Source organism: Salvelinus namaycush, chromosome 36 (assembly GCF_016432855.1).
Source record: "Salvelinus namaycush isolate Seneca chromosome 36, SaNama_1.0, whole genome shotgun sequence".
Classification (NCBI taxonomy): Eukaryota; Metazoa; Chordata; class Actinopteri; order Salmoniformes; family Salmonidae; genus Salvelinus; species Salvelinus namaycush.
Window position 1 is genome coordinate 13,753,247 of NC_052342.1, and position 4,506 is coordinate 13,757,752.

General features: G+C 43.1%; 1 long non-coding RNA gene across 1 annotated transcript; it reads left to right on the forward strand.

Annotated features, from left to right (window-relative positions):
* The first annotated feature begins 1,395 nt into the window (after positions 1-1,395).
* Positions 1,396-2,988, forward strand: LOC120030438. The gene is made up of 3 exons (XR_005473650.1): positions 1,396-1,719; positions 2,181-2,419; positions 2,945-2,988. It is a non-coding gene; the product is annotated as an uncharacterized LOC120030438 (long non-coding RNA).
* The last annotated feature ends 1,518 nt before the right edge of the window (positions 2,989-4,506 follow it).

Genomic DNA, 4,506 nt, shown 5'->3' on the forward strand with positions numbered 1-4,506 from the left:
AATACCACCGCCTCTATGCTTTACAGTTGGTATGAGGTTCTTCTGTTCAAAGGCAGTGTTTCGTTTTTTTCGCCAAACATGGCGTCTGGCATTGCGGCCAAACAGCTCCACCTTCCTGACCTCCCATGTAGGCCAAGTTTGTGCAGTCTCTTTCTGACAGTTTACTCATTCCTTTTGACATTGATTGTGGCAAGAGGCCTGTAGATCACTTGATGTTACCCTAGGGTTCTTAAAGACATCTATGAGCATCTTTCGGTCAGCTCTTGGACTGAATTTGGTGGGACAACCTGTCCTAGGAAGATTGCCATTGGTCTGGAATTTTCTCCATTTGTAGATAATCCGTCGGACAGTGGAATGATGTACTTCGAATTGCTCAGAAATAGATTTGTAACCCTTCCCAGACTCATGGGCATCAATAATCTTTCTTCTGAGGGCCTCGGGTAGGTCTTTTGATCTTGGCATGATGTGTTACCACACACCCATATGGTCAAGACCAAACCAGACCAAGTTTCTGATCTTTATGGAACGCTGGACCCTCCCAAGTTACTCTATAATCATTTTCTAATAATTTGCACCTGTTTTGGTGCACCTGATTCAAAGTTGAGACATTTTATGTGATGGTAAATGTAGCAGTGTACAAACTTTTTCCTCATAAGGAAATTGCATTGTTGTTGATTTTATTTGCATAACATTTTCAAAGTACATTTTTTTTGTGTGATTTGTTAAATTGGGTTACCTTTATCAATTAATGTGGTTGGAATTTAGCTCAAATATCCATGTGTCCAAATTACTTATTTATTTTCATGACTGTAGTTCTAAGGAAATTCTGATCAGTTTACAAATAGTATGTGTAATGGAGAACTAAAGGACTGTTTTACTCTTATGTTTCTGCTTTGGTTTGGGTGTGTTCACCTCTGTTTTACTCTTATGTTTCTGCTTTGGTTTGGGTGTGTTCACCTCTGGGCGTCGGTCAGAACGCAAGGATGGCAAGACACGGTGAGCGGTTGGCTTGTAGTTTACTGAAGGAACAGAAGACAGTAAATAACAGCATGATATGTACAGGGCTATGGCTTGATCACTAGGAAGGCTCCTGCTTGTGCCACTGATCCATAACTGTGGATGTGGAAAGGTGATAGTGCTTGTGTGTGGTTGTCCTATAGGAGAAGGCGGAATGCAGAGTGCCATTAATATCAGGAATAATATACAGCAATTATACAACGACATTACATGACACCACTTGCAATTTAAACCACAGTTCAAAGGCATCACTTTACTGCACAGTTTACTACAGATACAGGCCCTATTCTAAAGTACCAATAGGTGGCAGTAGTAACACATTAATGACTAGGGCATTACTACATAACTGAACGGTGGAATCGCAAACATCGGAAAAGGGTTGGGCATAATACTGACTAACATGCACTGGCACCATTTTAGGCTTTACTAACTAATAATCACTAACTGTCATAAAAGGCTTATACACTAAAAGGCACACTTAAGTGCTATAATAACCTAAATAGTATACATAGGCACGCACAAACATAATACACTGGGTATATATTATTAACTCCTTTACATAACTAAATGACTGCTGTGACCGCAACCTGTCGTCCACTACTAAAGGACTACAGCAGACGTGTCGCGGATGTTGTTTTTCAAAAATCACACTGGCAAGAAAGAAAGACAGCAACTCTAAACCCGAGTTCTCGTGGAGTAAAGGTAAGCATGGCTCACCTAGGGAGCTCTACACTCACAATTCCACTTAGTTCAGGAACTGAATGGGCATTCTTTATATTTTATTTTTGGTTTCATATTTTTTTACACTTTTTTTCTCCCCAATTTCGTGATATCCATGGATGGGCATTCTTATGGAGAAATCTGTAATGTAGTGAACATTATGCCATTTTCCAGTCCGTGTATTCTTGCTGTGGGATTCCAGTTCCGTGTTTTACAGTAGCCAGGCGGCGGGAGGAATATGCCATGTGAACTACAGTATGTAATGCCAGGATTTACTTAGTAGTAAAGAGTAAAGTTAAACTAAAGTATACGAACGCCCCGACCTCAGTTCTTATAAACATAAGCAATCTAAATAACTGGATGTTACGAAATCAAATGTCTTAGTCAACTGAATTGAGATCAAATGAATCTGTAACTCGTGACTTACTCTGTCCTACTCCCAGGGTTGGATGGGGCAGTGCATTTCCTCAAAATCAAGACGGTCCCTGACAGTTGGATCATGGACATGAGCGAGATCTTAGAATCGTCCAGCAGCGACAAGCAGGACACGGAAGGAAAGGAGAGTGTCTAGAAGAAGGTGCTAAGGGTGGTCACGCCATCGTGGTGTCCTACCTCCTCGATGGACTCATAGTGGCCTTCCCTGCACAGACAGCCACAGACACGCTGGATGACATCATGGCAGGTATGTGAGCAGTTACAGTAGAAGCTGGTTCTTCACTTTCCTAAATTCTTCTAATAACTACAAATAAGGACAGTGTTCCCCATCCTTTTCCTTAATGCTGAACATGGTTTCAATACATTTTCAACATAATTCACAAATGGTTTTAAATGAAATCTTAAATTCTAATGTAATATGATGTAGTTATAATTTGAAGGTTGACTCTTATTAACAGCTCTCTCTCTCCGCCTGTGACAGTAGTGGTGAGCATCAGAGTGCCTATGTTGAGCATTACAACCTCACCCATACCCACAGCACAAACGGCCATCAACGCACTGTCCCCACCCTCCCCCTGTGGACAAAGATATACATATACATTACCAGTCAAAAGTTTGGACACACCTACTCATTCAAGGCTTTTTCTTTATTTTAACTTTTTTCTACATTGTAGAATAATAGTAAAGACATCAAAACTATGAAATAACACATATGGAATCATGTAGTAACCAAAAAAGTGTTAAACAAATCAAAATATATTTTATATTTCAGATTCTTCAAAGTAGCCACCCTTTGCCTTGATGACAGCTTTGCACACACTTGGCATTCTCTCAACCAGCTTCACGTGGAATGCTTTTCCAACAGTCTTGAAGGAGTTCCCACTTATGTTGAGCACTTGTTGGCTTATTTTCCTTCACTCTGCATTCCAACTCATTCGAAACCATCTCAATTGGTTTGAGGTCGGAAGATTGTGGAGGCCATGTCATCTGATGCAGCACTCCATCACTCTACTTCTTGGTTAACTAGCCCTTACATAGCCTGGAGGTGGGTTGGATCCAGGGGCGCCGTATGGGGGGGGGGGGGGGGGTTAGGACGATTTTAAGGACCTGTGACTGACAGGTGGCCTAAAAAATTATTGGAACATTAGGTACATTTTTTAAAAATATTAAATGATTAACCTATCATCATTAATGTATATATTCTTTTACAATGTACTAATAAAACAAACGGTTTCTTTTTATTTTCTTGTTTTTGGCAAAAAGTAATTATCCAGAGAGACCCTGTATTCCCCCACCTTTTGGCGAAAGGTTCGGCACACAGGCTGAACGACTACCGCCCCGTAGCACTCACTTCCGTCATCATGAAGTGCTTTGAGAGACTAGTCAAGGACCATATCACCTCCACCCTACCTGACACCCTAGACCCACTCCAATTTGCTTACCGCCCCAATAGGTCCATAGACGACACAATCACACTGCCCTAACCCATTTGGACAAGAGGAATACCTATGTAAGAATGCTGTTCATCGATTACAGCTCAGCGTTTAACACCATAGTACCCTCCAAACTCGTCATTAAGCTCAAGACCCTAGGTCTCGACCCCGCCCTGTGCAACTGGGTCCTGAACTTTGACGGGCCGCCCCCAGGTGGTGAGGGTAGGAAACAACATCTCCACCCCGCTGATCCTCAACACTGGGGCCCCACAAGGGTGCGTTCTCATGACTGCGTGGCCATGCACGCCTCCAACTCAATCATCAAGTTTGCAGACGACACTACAGTGGTAGACTTGATTACCAACAACGACGAGACGGCCTACAGGGAGTAGGTGAGGGCCCTCAGAGTGTGGTGTCAGGAAAATAACCTCACACTCAACATCAACAAAACAAAGGAGATGATCGTGGACTTCAGGAAACAGCAGAGGGAGCACCCCCCTATCCACATCGATGGGACAGTAGTGGAGAAAGTGTAAAGTTTTAAGTTCCTCGGCGTACACATCACGGACAAACTGAAATGGTCCACCCACACAGACAGCGTGGTGAAGAAGGCGCAACAGCACCTCTTCAACCTCAGGAGGCTGAAGAAATTTGTCTTGTCACCAAAAACACTCACAAACCTTTACAGATGCACAATCGAGAGAATCCTGTCGGGCTGTATCACCGCCTGGTACGGCAACTGCTCCGCCCACAACCATAAGGCTCTCCAGAGGGTAGTGAGGTCTGCACAACGCATCACCGGGGGCAAACTACCTGCCCTCCAGAACACTTACACCACCCGATGTCACAGGAAGGCCATAAAGATCATCAAGGACAATAACCACCCGAGCCACTGCCTGTT